This window comes from Styela clava, chromosome 8 (genome assembly GCF_964204865.1).
Source record: "Styela clava chromosome 8, kaStyClav1.hap1.2, whole genome shotgun sequence".
Lineage (NCBI taxonomy): Eukaryota > Metazoa > Chordata > Ascidiacea > Stolidobranchia > Styelidae > Styela > Styela clava.
In genome coordinates, this window is record NC_135257.1 from 1,359,643 (window position 1) to 1,382,359 (window position 22,717).

A 22,717-nucleotide genomic window follows, 5' to 3' on the forward strand; every position below is an offset into this window, starting at 1 on the left:
TATTATATTCATATACCATCGTATATGTAATACTTGAACAGTAAGCAAACTTTGGGTAAATGCATGTTTTTAATGAAGTGCATATTTTACATACTTTCTAAAATTCAAGACATTCTGTATGTAAAGCAGATTGTTTTTCGGGTTCAATAGCGGGCAGGCACTTTTAGAGTAGGCGTTAAATTTCAAATTAGCACATATTTTTACATACAACAGAGTAACATAATTTAAGAACAATTACAAAGATCCAGCATGGAATAGCATTATAAGTAATAAGAAAATTGAATATACAACTTGCGTCAATGTTTTATTGTAATATTCTGAATTCAAATTATGATATTCAATACTGTGAACAACCTGGATCAGCTCTAATTGTGCTACCGCAAAAACCGCTATATTGGACATTTTTTAACAATATACCGGCGTCACAAACTAAGATTACTGGAAATGTTCACAGAGGCAATTTTAAACAAAACAAGTAAGACAAACCTTAATTCAAGTAATTGTTTTAAAGCAACCATTTTTGGACATACAAATGTAAAATGATTCATCCAAAATTTTTGTATTATCACATTTCAAAATATCGTTTACCATTGCACCATCGATCGTAGTTTTTTCATTCATATCACGTGTCCCGTGTTCATTCAAGCCCAGACAATACCTGCTTAGAATCAAATGACAACTGAAAACAAAACGCACGGTAAGTGTACTCAATTCTTTTTCTGAAAGCGTTTGTAAATCCCCCCAGCGATCATCATACGATATTAGAAATTTCTAATTACTGTGCCTCATTATCAAATCATATTCAGGGCGACGAGCGCAAATGAATTTCAATGACATTCTTGTTCCAAATTTCTTGGTTCAAATCATAAAACTTTGAAGTAAACATGAACATGATACATGAACAACGAAATTGAGCCAAGGCATCGCGTTTTATATACTAGGTGTAAACGACGAAGAAACGATGGTTTGACGATGATTATACGAACGGATATATAATTGTTAAAACACTATTTAGATAAATACAACATCTAACACAGGGGTGACGAACCTATTTGTTATCGCAAACGAACAACAACAAGTTTATATATAAAAGTTTTAAAATAAATTTAATTTTTATTTAATTTAATTAATCGTGTGTTTAAAATATTGGCGCTTCCATTTTCTCTGTACATTTCCTGAAGGTTTTTGACTTCACGCCAAATATACACTGAATCGCCTGAATGCTTTGCGGGTCGCACGAAATCTTCGGTGGATTCTTCGGGGCTCCGTGAGATGTTTAATAAAATTTGACAACGGTAGCATCGAAATGCGGTAATTAAAACACGACATGATCTATATCAGGGTGTTGTGTTGTTGCGAGGTTGACGGGTTGCCATAACTTTTGGGAATGTCTCGCGGGTCGCAGTCGGATAAAACCCAAAATTGATCAAAATATCGCGAGTTTACTTACTTTAAAAATCAAGAACACTATTTACGAATTCCGAGCATCATTGTGCGGGAAGGACAGTTGTTTGGCTGTTTGACGCATTATATTGAGAAATCTGAAGACATACTTGCGAACGTACACAGCTTAGGTACGGTAGATAATTTATGTGAAAGGTTGCCGGGCTCCTCACTATTGTTATGTCTATTACGCATTTGACCACTGAAGACATATCTGCGGATGTGAACAGATCACTTATAGATAACATATGTGAGAGATTGTTTGACTCCTCACTATTGTTATATATGAGTCCACTTCAGAGAAAAATAAAATATTTGAAAAGTATATCATTCGATAGCAATTTTTCAACGTTGAATACTCGACGCAAGAGTCTTGCCATTGAACTGACTGGATTCATTATGTGTGATGCTTCAGATTACCCTTTCTGTTGAAACTAGAAAATAAGTATTTTCATGAGACTGACTCGCGGCCGGCAAAAATATTTTTAAAAAGTTCTTTGTAAAACTCTTTGTAAATCAATATTTATGACTTATATAATTGAATTACCAATAAATTCATACAAGCGATACAGCAGATGGATGGTATTTGCTTGCATACAATATTCGTATAGCGACATGATGCGCAAAAGGTGAAGTTTTAGATAGTGTATCGATAATGGGATTTTATGAAAACCAACTAAAGAAAGATCTCAAATTTAAAAATTTCAGTCTGTGACGCACTGAAAATAATACAAAGTAGCGGTAGACTGATAACGGAACAAAGTATTCAAATAATTGAATTTGGATTTATTGCCCACTGTTGAGAGTAAATACGATTGAAATATGTCTTTCTTATTTTTTGCGATGTGTAACTTCCAAAATGCAGAATACCCTATTGCAAAAACCACGAAGATGTAAATGACATTATTTTGATGGCCTGAATACAGCATTGAATTAGATTTGTAAGCAGAAAGTCAAAAATCTTTCATCCCTGAGGAAATCAATGCTTGGTTTGTAAAATTGTCTACACAAAGACTGCGACTATTGAAAGCGCTTTATACACTCGTACTCGTACATTCGTATCACCACATGTTCCTAACGTTCCACTCGTATCATTCTTGAATTGGTAGCGTCACGTGTTCTACTTTTGGTTCACTTGTATCATTTGTCTCATGCGTCCAACACCACACACAAATGTGGGATAAATAGGACTGGGACACGATATTTTTGAGATACCACATGAAAAGCTGTTAAATTGGAATACATTTGGTAGTTTCATTCGGCCATTTTGTTTTCATATTATGCATGCGAAGCTCTTGGACCCTAAATCCTTCTACTCGACCACGAATTAACCCCCGATTAGTTACCACTCAGTCGCAACCTATATATTTTATTCATTATTGAAAATGTCTATTTTATGTTATAGGCTGTAGTGAACAAGCTATGGGCTTGGCTTTGTGCAGCTTTTTAACACGGAGTGACGTTTTCCGCTGCAGGAAACTCTGTGTCTTGCTAAGTGGTAAAATTATCGATTGTCAAACTAGAAACCATCAGACAATGAAATCACCGTCACTCATGTTCCAAGTCTTACTTACATGTGCTACTCCAGCGTTTCTAAAAGTGGGCGAAAGAAATAAAATAGGGGGCGAAAAATGCGAAAGGGCGATTGCTCATTCTCGAATAGTCAAATATGTATGACGACCCGTGTTTTATCTGTTGAATGATGTCATGTGATATTTTTTCCATATTTGGTATTTTGGTATTGGGGACACTGGGGGCGCTGTGACACTGTCAATCGTTTTTTTTTTTAGGTGTGGCCGGTTGGCGTGTGCTGTGGGTTGGCAGCAGTGTTCCCTCTAAGGTGTGCGCGTGTGCGCGCGCACACAGCTTTCAGAGGGTGCGCACACGCATAGATTTACTGCGCACAGACGTATTTCGATGTAATGTAACAATGTTCTCTGTTGGCAGGTTGAGAAAGTTTGTTGTTGGCCCACTTATTACCCCGTTAGAACGCCGAAATTTCTTCATTAGTTTTTGCACAAATATTAGTCATTTCCAAAAAAGTGCGCACATACCAAAATTTCTGCGCACACATACTACAAAAAAAAGAGAGGGAACATTGGTTGGAGAACAACAACAGAACAACGTCTGCGGGAGTGCCTCTGGTCTTCGGTGGGTTATCGGGGATGATTGTCTGTGGTTGTGTGATTGTTGGATGGGGATTTGTTTGATGTTTTGTGCTGAACAGTGGGCTGATGTTGGGATCATGTTGTGGTATAAGTGCGATGCCATTGCAGTTCATTTGTGTTGTGATTTTCAGTTTTATCATGGAATTAGCTATCATGTATCATATCAGTACTGTTCAAATGTTGTGCACATAAAGAATTGTTTATGGTCTTTTAAAATGCCTGTCATAAAGTATTTGCAGCCTATTTGGCAAATTGTAGTAGCTCGTTTAGTGTACCTGATTCTAGGGGTCCGTTAGCTTCTATTGAGAGCGTCCTTGACTTCAGGGTCCGTCAGTGTTTTTATTGTGTATATGGTTTTTCTTGCATTGTGGTGCCTAATATTGTTATTTATATTGTATGCTTTCCATTGCTTTGGAGAGTTTGGTTGTATTAAGACTGATAATTAATAAATAAAATAAAAAAGCAAAAAGTGAAGTGAATATTGGGGAGAAACTTGACGTCAGATCATATTGGAAGATATTCTGAACTTGGATAATTATTTCATAGACTGTGGGTACGCTACATATGGTTAAAATCGCCGAATGTTTTCTTCAGCATGACGTGGATATTTAGGCTATGAACATCGGGGTTATATCGGTGACCCATATTTCCGTAAATTCTCACTATCTCACAAGTATTCCCCTGCAAATGTGCCAGAGGACGTCGATAAAGATTTTTTTATCGCCCGGAACTGTGCGTGAAGTATGATACAACCTCTGGATTGAATACGCAAATCCAATTTCCACTGAAAATTGAGGAAGTGAATACTAAGAATTAAAAGCGGTGTCATAATATATATATATATATATACAGAAAATTTGAGCAATGCGAATAAAATATATTTCATTCAAACTAGTTCATTCAAATGTTACTGAATCAGGATATTTTATGTGGAACTGCCACAGATTTGTATCGTCACAACATGAATTGATTTTTTGCGTGTATCCTGTGCGTCCTCTGACTCAGAGAATCTTCACCCAAATTATAAACAGTTCATTTTGACGTAAAGTAAACATAGAAGGATAGAACAAAACAATGAGTAAGATTCTACTCAAGAACAATGAAATGAAAAAGGGCCTTGGGAGGCATAAAAGCAGCACAATAGAATATAGACTATAGCAGCATTCACATTGCAGCTATGTGAACAACAGTTCATTCTATTTTTGGTTGTTTCATTGAAATAAACTTCTAATTTTTGATAATATAGTTGAGATGTTTTGAATAAGGCGTTTTAAAGAACCTTTGTTTGATACATATAATACAGATGAACTTTTATACAAAGCAAACCCATATACGAACAACACGTTTTCCTATTTGTTACAGGTAAATTAGAAAAATCACGAAGCGTTTATGGTCATAATGAGCATGATTTCAATTGTTGAATTACTCTTACTATTGTCATCAATTGCACTGATAACAAATGCAAGTCAGTTAAAGAAAAGCTGTATTTCAGAGGGCATGGAAATCGATGCTGGAAAGGTACGGTGGAGATGAAGATAACAACTCAAATTGAGACTAAATTATAGAAGTGTGTTGAACCCACTTGTTTTTGCTGATTTTAATGAAAAACATGACTCTTTAAGTTAATATTAAAGTAATTACTCCCAATTCGTTATTAGTCAAAACCATTTTTGTGTAACTAGTATTAAATTCTAATCAACCAATGCTAACATACACCGTGTTTCCCAAATATAAGACAGGGTCTTATTTTAATTTTCTTTCGAAAAATAACACTAGGGCTTATATGGGAGGATGCCATTTATCAAAAACAAAATTACGAAGTAGAAAATTACGAGATTTTCAAATATACAAAATATGAAACCCATTGAAACTCATTGAACCTTTTCCTTTCTCACGCGTTTTAGTTTAACCATTTGAAACGTGTAAGAGAGATTTCTTGCCTTCGATTAGGTCAAAACAAATTTCACGCTATCGGCTAGATCTTATTTCAAGGGTAGGGCTTGGATTAAAATCATTTTTAAATTTGGGCTAGGTCCTCTTTTCAGGCTATAGGACTTATTTTCGGGGAAACACCGTAATTTAGGATTTTCCCCATTTTGTAGTTATCAAAAACTACGTGGTATTCTGGACTGATGAAACAACGTCTAAGGTCTCCAAGTTGTTTCAAAGGAAAATGGGTCCAGGTAATTATTTGAAAACAAAAAGCAAAATCTACAGAGTATAAATGTGTTACAATAAGTAAAATATTGTTGAAAATAGCTAAAATTAAGAATAAATTATTTACCTATAGTGATTCTTCTACATTTTCATATGTTGTTTAAATTACCAAATCTACCTGAGAACTCGTCCAAGAGTTACGAGTCTAAATCCTCGGATCTGATAGCATACTAATTAATAATGCTTTCCAATAAATTCTCGAAAAAACAATTATAAAATTAGATAACAGGTTGCATAGAAGGACAATTTTTTTAACACCGTTTTATTTGCCAGATATGTTGAATTTGAATTTCATGTTGACAATGAAGGAGATGGAACTTATCATATTAGGAAATCAGACGATGGTATGTTGTGCACACAAAATGTATCCCAATTGAATGCTTTCAAAACGTCGTGGAAAGTTATTGATTAGCATAACAATGAAAAGTACTAGTAAACTCTTTTATTATTTTCCTTCTAATTTAAGACATTTGTTAATTTTTTGACACAAATTGAACGTTTGCAGAATTTATTCACCTCGAGCACGGAGAGGAAATGAACGGACTTGCGAATGAAGCGGTGTCAAATATGGGTAAAATTACTAATACATGTACATATATAATATAATATTCGATATATAGATAAATTATTATTCTTGTGTTGGTCTGCAGTTAAACTCATTTAATTCTATTTGTTTTAATCAGACAACCTTTTAGACAATGCAGCTATAGTTTTTCTTTCTGACTACGAAAATTATTTTGCGGCTTTGTTATGTCCACTCGACAAAGGTATGAAAACTTATATCAAACTTTTCAAGTACTGGAAGATATTGTAAATTAAATTACCAAGTCGAAGTATTTGTTGTTGCATCATGAACTAGTACAAATACCGGAATATAAATACTCCCTCCATTGAGTTCAAACGTTTGTTCTCTACCCATTGTGGACATGAACAGCAGTCTCGTTTTGCCTTAGCTATATATATATGCAAGGTCTGGTGATATCAGAATCTTATCGAAAAAACTTGTGTGCTTTACTTTGTTCAGATCATCAGGTGATTCGTGGATTTTTTCCAAGTCCAAATCCAACTTTGTGACAGGTTGCAGCCTTCATTAACGTCTTGCATGATGTCGCAAATTTTCTCCTTCAACATGTCCAGAAACTGACTGAAGTCATTATTTGAGCTAACCAACTATTATTTATCAATGTTAGTTACATATCTATATATATATATATATACTAATTTCATCAACAGTCCTCGATGTTTGCTATTATTCAAAATATTGTATTTTAAAAAATAACGCTGATTACGTTGTTTTATAATTATCTAAATATATTTTATCACACCCGTATATGAATGAAAATAATGACTCGTAACCTCGTAACCTGTAAGATAATATCACTATTTGACAATTTAGCCATTGATAAAAAAAAATGCTAAAAAATACGTTAAATATAATTACTATGACCAAATTTGTTGTTAATTAGGTTTTGATTTGGTTTGGGTATTTTGAGAATTTCGAAAAGTATTGATATTACGTAAAGCGAACTCGCCACGAATTAGCTTGGCTTGGGACAAGATTGTGTTGTCAGTTTAGTTCATGCGATGTGACTGCTATACGTTTCTTAATATAGACGCCGTCGGTAAAAAGTAATGGTCAGAAGGATTGGCAAGATTTACACACAAGCCATTTACAGATTCTCACTTCTCTTTTTATTCACGTTTCTATTGCAAAATATAATAATAGTTTTAAAAATTCGAAATCTTCTTTACGGTCGATAGAGTATAGTCAATGATTCGAGAAAATTCATTCCAGTATATATACAAGCTCTTATCCTCTACGTTCATAATGGTCTCCCGGCAGCTTATGCATATACGTACGGTTTCACAAAACATTTTTATGCTTTCGAGTCTTATTCCTCTGTTTTAAATCATTCCTATTTTTACATGTCAATTTGTCGTACTATTTTCAACTTGACAAGCTGGATATTCATCAAGTACATCCGCTTGCTGTTGCCAACCTCCGTTTTTTTTTCAGAGCTCCAGAAGTATATGCACCAAGATAGCGCACATCCTGAACATAGTATTTGTACCAGGTTTTGATTCAGGTTGTGCGCCATCTAGGTGTACATACTTCGGGAGCGGCGTTTTTTTGATCCTGCTCAAATATAATTTTCTCAAAATATTAAACCACATTACAAAATATCATTTTGTTTTAAATTTTAGCATGAATATCAATCGAAAACAAATTTAGCACTTTGCCTTAGCCATGATCCATCACAATTATATATACCAGCTTGTCAACAGAATTTCGCAAGTAAAACCAGAGCCAACCTATTTTTAGAATGAGAGCTAAAAAATGACAAAGTTATTAGTAGATTATCAGTAGCATTGTGCATTTCTTTATGTTTATATATTTATTGGTATTTGTTATTCACCATATACTTTCTTTTCATATAGTGGGTAAATTATTATTTACTGATAGCCTAATAAACAAATAGTGATATATAATTATCTATGATTTACCCTATGTGGGATACCTTGTGACATCAAGATGCCAAAGATCAGATGCCCAATCAACGAATGTGAATTTGAAACAGAGGATGAGGCCTCTATTGTTGCTGCATTGCTGAATTTACACGCTACCACACACAGCGCACAAAAAACTCAACAACCCACAACCCAAGTTGAGAAAGTAAAACGTCCAACCATCACATCTGCTAGCTCAACTGAAGAATGGACATATTTTGAATCAAGATGGACAGACTACAAAGCTGCCACAAAAATATTTGGCCAAGACATAATTTTCCAACTATTGGAATGCTGTGAGGATCCACTGCGCAAAGATCTAACTCGCACCTCACCTAATCTTACAGGAAAATCAGAACAAGACATACTGAACGCTATCAAAGGAAAATGCCATGATCGCCAGAGTCAAGCTCGCCAACATGAAACAAGACAGAGACGAACCAGTAAGAAACTTTGGCGCCCGCATTCGTGGCCAAGCGACAGTCTGCCAAGCGACAGATTTCCCAGTCCACAGACGCCATCAGCTCATATCGAAAGGGGCGCATTCAAGTCAAGCCCACATCCGATAAGATGCAAGCCACATGTACTTACTGCGGAGAAACAGGACACGGCAAAAGTTCTCCACTGAGAATCAAATAACGTTCCTGTCCTGCTTTCAATCAGACTTGCTACCACTGCTTGAAACTACACCATTTTGAATCAGTTTGTAGAGGCAAAACATCGTCAAAAATGGTCAAACCATCACAGGAACCTGATGATATGGAGAACTCTATGTCCAATTCATTACGCTCAGTTTACAAGAATTCATCCAACGGAATGGCTCTGGACCACCACCAATATGTGCCAAAGTTGGGAAAAACGCAAGTCAGATCCACAGCTATTTTTTGATATTATGATCGACATACTGCCATCTGACTTTGCTAAATTGCGGTTTAAAAAGAATTTCAAACCCCAACAACAATGACTGCGACCAATAACAAATGGATACATATCCTTGGCGCCCTAGTTGCAAGATTTTCAGGAACAACTGATAACGGGAAAATAGTTCGTTCCCGTCAGATCATTTACATTACCGACAGCTCGGACAAGCTGTTCTTGAGCAGGAAAGCATGCATTGAACTTGTTTAATTTTTCAAAGATTGGCGGAGTCAACAGGGAAATGACATCAATTAACATGACGGACAAAACTTTGACAGGGACTAAAAATGGTGACATATAAATATGCACATGTCCCCGCCGCAAACTTCCCCCACCAATCCCAACGTCGTTACCATACTCGCCGAATGGGGAAAACCGACAGAAGCTACAGGAGTATCTAATCGAATAATACAAATCTAGCACTTTCAACACCTGCGAACACCAACCGCTCCCTATATGATGGACGGGCCGCCAATAAAACTTATGATAGACCCTGAAGCAAAGCCTGTCGTTCATCACACACCAGTACCAGTACCCCTCCACTGGAAAGAAGAGGTAAAAGCCGGCCAAGACAGGGACACTTATAGGACTATAGGATATTGGGTAAACTATCTGCTTTTGGTTAATAGATTACGTGTTTAAACTTAGTCACTCTAATCGTAAAATTAGAAGTAATATCTTAGTCATAAAATACGTAACAATTAGACGTACTGTAGGGCAGGGGTCCGCAACTACGGGATCGCAACCCAAATTTGGGACGCGAAACCCCCCGCTCTGGATCGCGAAACAATTTAAATTTTCCATAAATATGAGCATTGCGTCTGTGTAGCGTATTTATATATAACAACTTTATAAATCACTGATTATAATTATGAATGTTTCCTCGAGTATACACTTCCTTATTTACTGTCGTAACATTGGCCAATCAGCATAATTGCAAAAATGAAGTAACAATAAACGTTTCAGAAGCGCTCAGATACTTTTTCCATTCAGACAGTCTTTCGTGGTTGTGGATATTATCTCGTTTTGGCAATTTTCGCGTGTTGTTTGTTAGTTTTTAGTTGTGTTTTGGTAAATATACGTCTTAATCAAATAACTAAGTCCTAATTCTTGAAATAAGAACCAATAATTTTGCAATGATAGAGTGTAGATCCAAGAGGAAGAATTCAAGAGATCAAAAGTCGAGGAAACATTCGTTACTTAGTTGTTCGCTTTGTTACATCCTACTACGTAGACTTTAGGTTTTCAAAATGCTCCGTACGCACCCTCAGGACTCCGTTAAAGACACTTAGACCTCCGCTAGCTATTCGTTCACTTGAAAACTGTCCTTGACCCACTGCCCTACATCAATCTACTTACCTATCCTCGACCCACTGCCCGACCTCCCTCAACTTTCCTATCCTCAACCCACTGCCCTATCTCCCTCAACCTTCTTATCCACGACCCACTGCCCCATCCCCCAACTGTCGCATCCCCGAACCACCACTCTATCTCCCTGAACCTTTCCCCTCTCGACCTACTGCCCTATCTCCCTCAACCTACCTATCCTCGACCCACTGCCCTATCTGCTACAACCTACCTATCTTTGACCTACGGTGCTATACTATTCAGTACTATTATTTACTACCCGATCGCCACACTGAACTTTACTATCTTGCGACCAACTTCCATGGGTTAAACTGGTCGTGTATGCCAATGAGATGATTCAATCATACGTCGACAAAACAGGATTGACGGCATTCGTATAATATGTAGGCTGGAATCTCAAATGGTAAACAATAACCATAATTGACAGTTTAAAAATGTGTTACTAATTGGGCTACTGATGGTTTCTTGCTGGGAATGACAGTTTTCTAAATTTCAACAAGCCGTTTTATGCCCTTAATATTTGGCCATGTCGTGAGTCTTGTGACAATATGATGCCGATCCGAAATGAGCAATAGTGCTCCTGTTCGTATAAAGTATTTTTCTTCGACATTTTATAGTAAAAGCTGCGTCCTTTGCAGCTTCCTAAGTTTCAGATAAGATAAGCTCAATTTTGGGACTACACGCTGGATTGGAGGGCAGTTGGCAACGCTAGCTACGACAAAACATTTCATGTCTTAAAAATAGTTTTGAAGGAATTACACTCACTAAGCGACTTATATTTTTGACTGGTTTTGACTATTCAGCCTCAGCCACGTAAAAAAAAATTGTATATACAACAATGATATGGCAGAACATTCGTTGAAAAAGACTAAGCGTGCAAATATTCAATTACTTCCTCGTCGTTTTGCCCTGCACGGAAATACAGGCGACATTAAATGAGTTTCTGAAAAGGAACTCAGATATTTCGATATCGAAAGGCCTGTTAAAATTTTAAAAACAGTGACTCCAAGCCCGATGCCATCAGTAGCCTAATTAGTAGCACATTTTTTATCCACTAATTATGGTTATTGATTACCAATTGAGATTCCAGCCTACATTTACGAATGCCGTCAATCATGTTTTGTCGACGTACGATTGAATCATCTCATTGGCATACTCGACCAGTATAACACATGGGAGTTGGTCGCAAGGTGGTGAAGTTCATTTTGACGGTCGAGTCGTAATTTTAGCGCCGTTAGGTTAGCTACTCAGTGGTATAGCGTCGTGGGTCAAACATAAGTAAGTTGAGGGGGGTCAGACAGTGGGTCGAGGGTGGGAAGTTTGAGGCAGATAGTGCAGGGGATTGAGGGTAGAAAAGTTGAGGGAGATAGGTCAATGAGTCGAGGATAAAAAAAAGTCGGAGGGGATAGGAAGGTTGGGGAGATAGGAAAGTGGGTCGAGGATAAGAAGGTTAAGGGAGATTGGGCGGTGCGTCGAGGATACGAAGGTTGAGGGAGGTGGAGCAATTGGCCGAGGCGAGGGAGACAGGGCAGCGGATCGAGGATAGGAAAGTGGAGGGAGATAGGGCAGTGGGTCGAGGATTTGAGTTGGAATGACTGTATAACTTCACTGGCTCTAAAGTCTAAATCAGAGGTCGGCAATCTTCTGTCGTTCGCGGGCCAAAATAAAGGTTTCAAGTCATTGGCGGGCCTCACGTATTTTAGAAAGTTAAAAACCAAAGGAATGACCAATGAATCACATTGTTTCACCCAGAAATTTCAAGCAGTGCGCGAAGACTGATTATTTGAATATTTTCAGCGTCATTAAACCATTTGCGCTCAGCATCAACTTTTTTACGTTCTGTTGCCATTTCTCTAATTATAATCAATTATAGGCTCAATAAACGATTGAATGTGAAATATATACTTGTTAGGTTATAGTATAATTTAGTTTCTCAAAACAAATTTTGACACGTAAAGAATATATTCGTCAATAAAGCTGTTTTGTTAATATAATTCAGTGAAGCGTCGCGGGCCGAATCCGAATGTGGTTTGCCGACCCCATATTTAAACCCTTCAATGAAAGTTTGATCATTTTACTGTGTCGGTCGATATTTGTCTCATCACTGCATCTAGAAATCACTGATACATTTATGCATAGACCGAATTCGATATGAAAGTATCAAATATAATTGGCTTCATAACTGCAAACTCTGCCTTAACAACGAAACATTGCGATAATCCTATGTGCTGAAAGAGCAACTCAAAAATACGATTTCAATCCATTCCTTGCTAGTAGACGGTTAAAAAAGTATTCCATGGTTGCCGTAGTGTAGTATATTAGTCAACTCAAAGGCGAGCAACGATGAACACAATTGAATCGATATGACAAGACATTTTAAATTCACGGGTCGGCCATGGATTGAGCGATGAGTGTTGCTCGGGAATTTTCTATTCTGAACCCCCTCCCTTATAGACAGGGTTGCCATACCGTGCTTATTTCTAAGATTTTTGCTTATTTTCTAGCCCGCGTCTTATAAAGTAACGATGTGCTTATTTCTAAGTAAAGTGCTTATTTTTGAGTCGCGTGCTTATTTGGTCTTAGAAACGTGGATGACCAATACTTGTTTTGCGTACAAAGCTTGCGTCGAAACGATGGACGAACTTTTTCTGTCAACAATGGGGTTTGCGGTATTTCCAGGCAAACTGTGACACACTCAATAGTTGCTGCTAGTTTTTAGAAATACTGTTTTTAGGGACAAACTGCAATTTAGAGTAAGCGTAACCAGTTCTGTTTCGAACATGAAAAGAATTTTTTTTTATTAACTACTGCTATTGCGACATCGAGAAAGGTGGAAAACAGTAATCGGTGCCCACAATACTACCATAAAAACACAAGAAGCATTGTGGGAAACCAAAGTATGAGGACTTTAGGTTAGAGGTCGGCCGCCTGCGGGCCATATCCGCCGCACGGAGTGAAATAATCCGGCCCACAGTGCTCACTTAAATCTACGGATCGTTGTTATGTTATTCTTGTTCTTCATTAATAATTCGTTTTCCAATCTTTATGAAAAAAAATCGCTTTTGATTTCAATTACTTAACCAAAATAAAATTTTCCCTGCAAAGAACCAGGATTAGTGATAGACATTTAGAAAACTTTGATTTTATCTAGTGTGTCACCTATTGTCGCGTTAAATATTATTTGTAAATATTTTGTAAAATAAGACGACTTGAGTCAACGAGTTGTCGCAGTGTTCGCTCGCTATTAAAGTCCGAAATTTGAATTTCTAATCTGTATGAATAATGTGGTTCATCAGCCACCCGTTCAGTTTTTAACTTTCTTGAAAAAATATGTGCGGCCCGCCAAGATTCGTAACACTTGGCTTTGGCTCGGGAGCGACAAAAGTTGCCGACCCTTGTCTTAGAGATTGCGTGTGGCAGTGACTTCGTCTCTTTCCATAGCTTTTTTGCAATTTTAGAGCTGCGTACAACGTAGTAGTATATATTTACGGTACAACCATGTTCGAAGCGACTTCTAATGATAAAAAGTGGGAGACTCGTGTATGATTTCATGCCTATTTTTGGTTCTGGGTAGATGGCAACCCTGCTTATAGAAAACCATGGCTGCTGCGCCCTTAGTTATAGATAATGTTATATTTGAATCACTACCACATTTTGAAACCACCGTCAGCAAATTTTATTAGTGATGGTAATGCTTCTTCACAGATACAAAATTAACCAAGTCAGTTTTCCAAGTGAAAGAATAGCTCGCGGAGCCCTGAGGCTCCGTAGGGAGCACTTATAGCAGTGGGGATCAACGCCCGACAAATAACTCATCTTGTCACCCTCATCGGATAGAAATACATCACTCAAACCCTAAATATAAGCGGAATAACAGCGAATATTGTATAAAGATTGGTTCCACGTGTATCTTACAGCAAAGCATCCAAAATTCATTAAAAAACCAATACATTTTCCCGCCTATCAGCGTTTTTATACATAAAATACAATTACAGATCAAGGTTAGAGGTAGAAAAATATCTTCGAGCTGCTGTCTCCCAAATTAAACCTCGATTTGATATGTTGTGTATTATACACAAAGCTTATAATTTGCATTAGTCATAATAAACGCTATTATTCACAATTTTATGTGATAAGTTTCATATAATTTTGTGCAAGAAAAATGCTAGTGTCGACAAAAGTCTTAAAATCGATAACTAATTACATGTTTACCAAATGCTTGGGTCGCGAGAAGTTGAAATTTTTTTTGGTCGCGCTAAAATGTAGTTGCGGACCCTTGCTGTAGGGTACGATGACGATAATGCGTCATGCCCTAAGGATACCAAAACCAGCATAAAAGCGACCATTCGTTAGGAGAGAAAAAGGGGATAACGATAGACAAGTAATTAACGAACTCGGGCTTGCAGTGAAACTTAGATTTAACAGTCATGACTTGAACTGATCTTTGTATTTGTAAATATACAATTGCAATACATGTATTCGGAACCAGAAGTATGTCTTCATAAGATCAGAGAGCAACAGAAATAGCCAGAAACAACCGCAAATACAACAAGAGAGCAATGCTCAAATATATGGACACGCAGAACAATTCCCCAAAAATCATATGCGGTGACCAACGACTAACATACCGGCGGTGACTTACCAGTACCTGTATCGGGGTACCGTGACGGTACAGGGACTGTCATAGATATTTTAGGTCCTGTGACAATTGAAACATCAGTTGAAATATCTCCTGATATGAGTCAATTATGTACCGTATTATCGGATCAGGTACCGAACCACAGTCAAACATTTCACATAAAAACGTTACTAAATAACATGCGTCAACTTAACACCAGCCGAATCGGGGCACAATTTTTGGTACAGTGACTGTCATAGCCGTTTAGGGCTGATGGACAATTCGACTACACGGACAACTCACCAGGCCTAGGGTGGTGTAGCCAGTCTGCGGACAATTTCATTCAAACCGCTATAAAACAAAAACCAATATATCTAACCCGTTAATTTTTTCACCGTGGGTGCATTGGCGGCATTTAGTCTACACGCTAAACCTCGTATTAACTTTCTACGACAAAGGGTTAAAGCTATACAAATCCCCAAAGTACGGCACTCGAAAGATGTATTTGCGACCGAACGACCAGTGTGCGACCACGGATTTCAAGCCTTGATCATCGTTTCTGCTGCGTTGAGACTATCGCATACGCAGCCATACAGCAATCAAACAGACAAAACACGGTGGTCGCAAATTGGTTGACAAAGATATTTTCGGCGTATTAGGATAGGATTTACATATTTATCCCGGGGGAGAGAAGTAACTATCAAAGATGGTTAACACAACTCTACCCACCTGCCAAGTTTCATCTTTTTATCTCTTATATTTGTATGGATTTTCAAGCTTTTGACAGCTACGAGTTAGTTCAGTGTCACCGCGCTGTGTTACGGTACCAGAACTACTCTATCTTTAGAAGTTCCTGTCTTGTGACAGCGTGAAAACATTGGGCTTCTAATTGCATTTCTGACCGTCATATATTTCAAGAACACGGTTATTTCGAACAAAACTCGTTAAATTATAAACAAAGCACCACATCACAGCAATCAAATAGACGAAAACACGGTGGCCGCAAATTGGTTGACAAAGATATTATCGACGTATCGGAAATGCACACCCCCTATTCCCCCTCCTTCAAATGTAGAAACGCGAAACTTTCAAATATGGTTAAAAGAAACACAACTCTACCCACCTGCCAAGTTTCATCTTTTTATTTCTCATATTTGTATGAATTTTCAAGCTTTTGACAGCTACGAGTTAGTTCAGTGTCACCGCGCTGTGTTACGGTACCAGAACTTCTCTATCTTTAGAAGGTCCTGTCTTGTGACAGCGTGAATTGAAATTGCAAGATGGTCCGTTGGACACAAAATGGCGTCCGATAACCGCAGAACGTTTAGTGACGCCATAGCAAACAAAAACAAATCTTACAGAGCTAACAGAAATATTTGAAATAAATAAAAGTAATAGCCTTCTGGAGAAAAATTTCATCTTCAACCACTGAAAATTTCAAAGCAATTAGTCCAGTAATCAAAGAGAAAAGCGACTTTTTAAAAACGTGTCAAAGAACAAGAACAACAACAACATAATATTGAAACGATCGTTATGTCCACTACGTGTCCAAAAACAATAGCAAATACTCATTTGTTCCCTAAACACTCAACTAGGAGTAATCGAACCTGTCCCTATCGATCACAAGGTGCCACGAAATGGTTATATGCGCAAAGAAAAATGGTAAGCCTCGACGAACTGTTGATCTACAGCCCCTGAACAAGTTTGCTACTCGCGAAACACATCATACTTTATCACCTTTCTACCAAGCTCACCAGGTACCTCGTATCACAAAGAAGACAGTTTTCGATGCTTGGAGCGGCTACCATAGCCTACCCCTACACAAAGATGACCGCCATCTAACAAGTTTCATCACACCTTGGGGCAGATACCGTTACAAAACAGCCCCACAGGGATATATTGCATCTGGCGATGGCTACAGCAGACGTTTTGACGAAATCGCCTCTGATATTTCTGACAAAACGAAGTGTATCGATGACACATTATCGATGGTCGGACAGCATTGAAAAAGCATTTTTCCAAGCTGTTCAGTGGCTCGAGCTTAACCGATGCCCGGTTCTGGTTTGGCATGGTGAACCAGGTATCATACGCTTTTGCATCAGATGAAAAGATGTTATCATTCCGCCAATAGCTCCAGCCGTCGACCAAATTTGTCTGGACGGAAGAACTCAACCAGCTCTTTGAGGAATTCAAAAAAACAATCATCAGAGAAATTGAATCGAAATCTATGACAAAGATAGACCCACATGCCTAACCACTGATTGGAGCAAAACCGGGATAGGATTCCGGCTTCTTCAAAAACACTGTTCATGTCCCACACTAAACCCATTCTGCTGCAAATCAGGATGGAAAATAACACTTGTCGGTATCACGCTATGCGTCAGTAGAAGGCGAGGCCCTAGCTGTTGTTGACGCCCTTGAGAGAGCGCGCTATTTTGTTCTTGGGTGCGAGAACCTTACAGTTGCTGTTGATCACAAACCACTCTTGAAAATATTTGGAGACAGATCACTGGAGAACATTTTGAACCCTCACCTAATGAACTTAAAAGAAACGTTGCTACGCTACCATTTCAAAATGATACACGTTAGTTGTCAAATCTTACCAAAATACAAAAAATTAGTAGATGGGGCTAAAAATAGGCTTACACATCTAAGTAAAACATCTCGTAAGAAATGATGCCAGTTATAAATAAAAGACTAGATTAGCTTTTATAAGACATATTACATACCATCTGATATCTAATGGTTTAGAAGTTACATTGATTTAAAATTAGGGATATTACAAATTTTTAACGCGTCGAATTGATGAGACGCCGTGGGATGTCAGGATGAGTGAGTAGCGTCGTTCTGGGGATTCAGAGTTCAAGGAGTTAATATACCGCACCAATCTGCACCAGTCTCTCTCGAATTTGGCCAGTACAAGGTTAGAAAGAGGCCATTTAGTAGCAAGGATACCGTTTATCAGACTTACCAAAAAACGCCTAAAATCAAGATGATCGTACACAAAATCATCTTCATCCACAAATATTTTGCTATATGGCGCATATTCATCAAACTTCAAAGATATGTGTTTTTATGTTGTTTACAGTCGGTTCATGTTCAAGAAGTCGGCAATTGCTTGTTTAATTAAACTTGTGGTTGTATCGCGCGAAATATCTGTAGTATTATCAAAAACATAAAACTAAATCTCTCAACATGCGACTGCGACTAATGATTCAACGTGTTACTTCAATACAAACTCAAACCAGAATTTGAGCTAATATCTGTGTTTTTATCTATACTAATTTTATTACATTTAATTGGAAATACATAGCATACTAATATATACATATTTTGAGTTTTAAACTGCACCAGAATATAAACGTTGTATTCATGATTTGAATATATTTTAACGCTCCAGATAATGAATATATTCGAGAGGGTAATATTAGCCATCAATTTAATTCTTTGGTATAATTGTCTAAGTTATCAACATAAACACATTTGGAAAAATGCAATTTCACAATTTCCCATCCATTCCCTATTTCAATCATTTTGTTGAAGACTCGCAGCAAATCTTCTGCTGTCAGGTGCCGATTGCGCATTTGTAAACAAACACTTCTCGAGCTTGCTTCGGTATCATTGTTAATAAGATTCCCCGTGTATATTATATAATTTTCGTAATCATTATGCATGGAACACATCAGCGTCGGAAAATCCTCTGCGACTTTTTCATCAGTTGTTTGCTGTTCCGACGAAGATGCGTCGATGTCTTTTGTTAATTCACTTTCAAACCTGTTCCGATCACCATTCATAATTCGATATCTGTCGTCTCCTATATAATCAGAGATTAGGGGAATCTTTTTGAATCTCATTTTTTTGATATTTTAATCTAACTGATAAAAGAATCTACCACGTTCGGTTGATTTATATTCGTTTGCTGCAACACACCCTGAGATGCTGTCGATCCTTAGGTTAGCATTCAGAACATCGAACCATTTACCTTCAAATCTGCCCCAGTTTAACTGATACGCAGTATCATGTCCCTGAACACTTTCCTCATTGCCAGACGTTGCTTTTCTTGCAAAAAAAATACAAAGCCCTGTGTTTCTTCAAGACAAACTCACCCCGAATTCGAGCAAATAGCTGTGATTTACTTATATCCGTTTCATTACATTCACATGGAATATATATAGAGTTACCATATTTTAATGACTTCAAAGCGGGACGCCTCCAAAGACCAAGACCCGTTAGCTGTGATTTTTTCGACTTCACATTTTCCGATTTTACCACATAAGCCTACATTTAAAGCCATCCCGGCAGTCCTCATTGACCATATTGTAAACGAGAGTTCATGCGCATATTCTCTGTCTAAATATCGGGTTCAGTTCGAAAATAGCAAGGAATTGACTTTAAAGATACAAAATAATTTGAATTTAGATATTTTTTATGTACAGCAAAAAGAAAAAGAATAATAAAATTGCCTGCCGCTTTCAAGCAATGAGAATTTACTTATTATACTCTATATTACTGTTTACTAACGATACAAAATAATTCGAATTTAGAATTTTCTATGTACGCTTTCAAGCAATGATAATTACTTATCGATCTTAAGATCGGTAAGTATATTGATAGGTATTTGTCTGTATGTCTGTCTGTCTGTCTGTGTGTCTGTGTGTGTGTCTGTTAGATGTACGCGATATCTCACGAAAGCGAGATTGAATCTGCTCCAGATTTTGCATGTGCATTCATCTTATCTCGGACCAGAAGCCTATTGATTTTGGGCGAATTATGTCGTATAATTAGCGAGTTATCAATCAATTATTGATATAGTGATTTAGATTTTTGTAAAGCGAGAGAATTTTGAAACCCGCCGAGTGTGTGTGTGCGATGCGCAGTGCGCAAGTTACAAGAGCGGATGAATCGAAACTGCAGTTTCTGTTTTGGGGGATCCCCTAACTATCGATCGATAAGTCTTCGGTTTCCAACCTATATTCTCGTTTACTTATTCGCCCAACCATATTGTTCTGTAGATAACACCTTTTTAAAAAGACGTTGTTCGATGTTACATTCTTGCGTACGACTTTTACGTCCTGCTGACTAGCAACCTCTCTAGCAACGTACAGGGCTTACACGTAACAAATTGTACCAATGAACCGCCAACAATGTTAGCGGAAAACAACGGAACAAACAAAACCGCCTTCAGTAAGTATAGGCTTCCGGCACGCTACACAGCAACAACAGTACCAAGAACATGCTAATTGGTAATGTTCGTGTATTATGCTGACTTAACGCCAAACCGGAACTTTTGGCTGAACGGTCGGGACGCCGGGACAAGACGTGAAAAGTGGGAATGTCCCGCTTAAAACGGGACGTAAGCCTAAATATAAAGCATATATATATACAGGGTGTCTCAAAAGTAAGTATACACTTTTAATTATGATTTTCTTTTCAGGTACTCATCATAGAGCGTTCATTTCATCAGGAAACATTCTAAAAGTAAAATTTAGATATTGTTTGCATTTTTCATCAACCCACAGAATGACAAGGAGATTGACCCAAGAAATGAGGTGAAAAATTGCTGTTTGGCAAGAAGCATATAAATTAGGAAGGCAAAGTATTATTAACTAAAAAATTCCCTAGCGACACACATCTTTTCACCAAAATGCTTTTAAAAACGTCTGTCAAGTGTTCCACTTGTGGGCATATTCGGACTGGCCCTGGGGACATTCAAAAAGAACAAAAAACAATGATGTAATATTTAAAATAAAACCGGCATTTATATATTACCAAGCAAAATTTCTAATTCCGGCCAAAGGCAAGTTATTTACTTTTTCGAACCTGCATCAAAACAAATTGAATCTGGTTTACATTTCATATTGAGCTATGGGTCAAAAGGTAACCTAATAGTGCTCAAAACATAACGCATTTCTAGACTTCCAAGCACTTGATGAATCAAAAACTGTCGAATTGTGCCCAGTGGAGCATGTCCCACTAAACCCCGGTCCATTGTTCCCCACAGGGAACAAATATTTTCACTACCCCACGTCGAGATTAGGAATGCACATCGAAACGCCAACGTTTTGAATGTTTTACAGCGGACTGAAGCTGAAAAATATCAGACGTTGGTTTGTCATGTTGGAAAGGCTATGGTAGAAAAACAATAAAACTTCAATGCTAAAATTTTAGTTTCAACCCTCCAAACAAATTAACTCAACGAAGGGCGGATTCAAAAATTGAACCGCAGACCTGATTCCGGGTATAGTATGAGTGTGAGAGTTGATTTTCTGTTGTGCCCCGTGGCCCACCTTCCCTTACTTACTTTGAGGCACTCTGTATAATATATATATCAAGTATTTAACTCCTCATCAAAGATAAAAGTTGACTTGAATATATTTTAACACTACACTGAATATTTTAGAGAGAGTAATGTCATACAACACATCGTTCTTCGGAAAAATTATTTTTATTAGTTTTCTACATATACAAATTTAAAATACAATATTATACGGCATTCCATCCATTTCCTATTTCAATCATTTTGTTGAAGACTCGCAAAAAATCTTCTGCAGTCGGATATCGATTGCGCATGCCTACCCAACCCCTCTCGAGTTTCCTTCGATGTTTTTGTCAATATATTTTGCATTCATTATGTAATTTTTATAATCAGTATAGATAAATCTATATCTTATCTTTGAATAATTTTCGACAAGTTCTTCCTCAATTTTACGTTGTTTTGGTAAGATTACATCAATGTCGCCTTCAAAGCCTGTTCCAATTTCTCCAAATTTTTATGCATAATCCGATATTTTCCGGCGTCTATATATTTGTAATGAACTTAAACTTTTTGTATTTTTCTTTTTCGATGTTATAGTCAACCTCATACGCAAATCCTCCGCGCTTGTAATCGTTTTGTAATGCATCCAGTAATGCAAAATCCATGATGCCTCTTCCAATCCATTTCTCAAGATTGAGAGTGTGTGCACTAATTAGATTCGTTCAGATTTCAGAATAAAAATTTATATTTGTAGTGCAAATTCCCGTGGTTTGCATGGATGACATAGATTACCCTATAGTTGCTGTGAGCAGGGGCTGCGTGTCAATTGATTAGCTACATACAAAATTATGCGATGATAGTGTATGTTTTTTGAGATTACGGACCCTGTACGAAAAAATGTTGCCGACAAATCATTTCACGTTTCTTTTGCAATCAATAAAACGCGCAAACAAGGAACATATCATGATTATGCCCTTCTTGTCGTAGCGACAGACGCAAGGATTCAACAATTTAACGTTAATTTACAAATCACCCAAGCGCGGAAGATTTGCTGATACGATTGGCACAACATCGAACGAAAAAAATTCCAGTTTATTATAAATATATAGATGACGGAAAATATCGGTTGATAAATAGAAATTTAGAAAAAATGGAAATAGGCTTTGAAGGCGGTATAGTTGCAATTTTACCAAAACAACGAGATATTGAAAAAGAACTTGT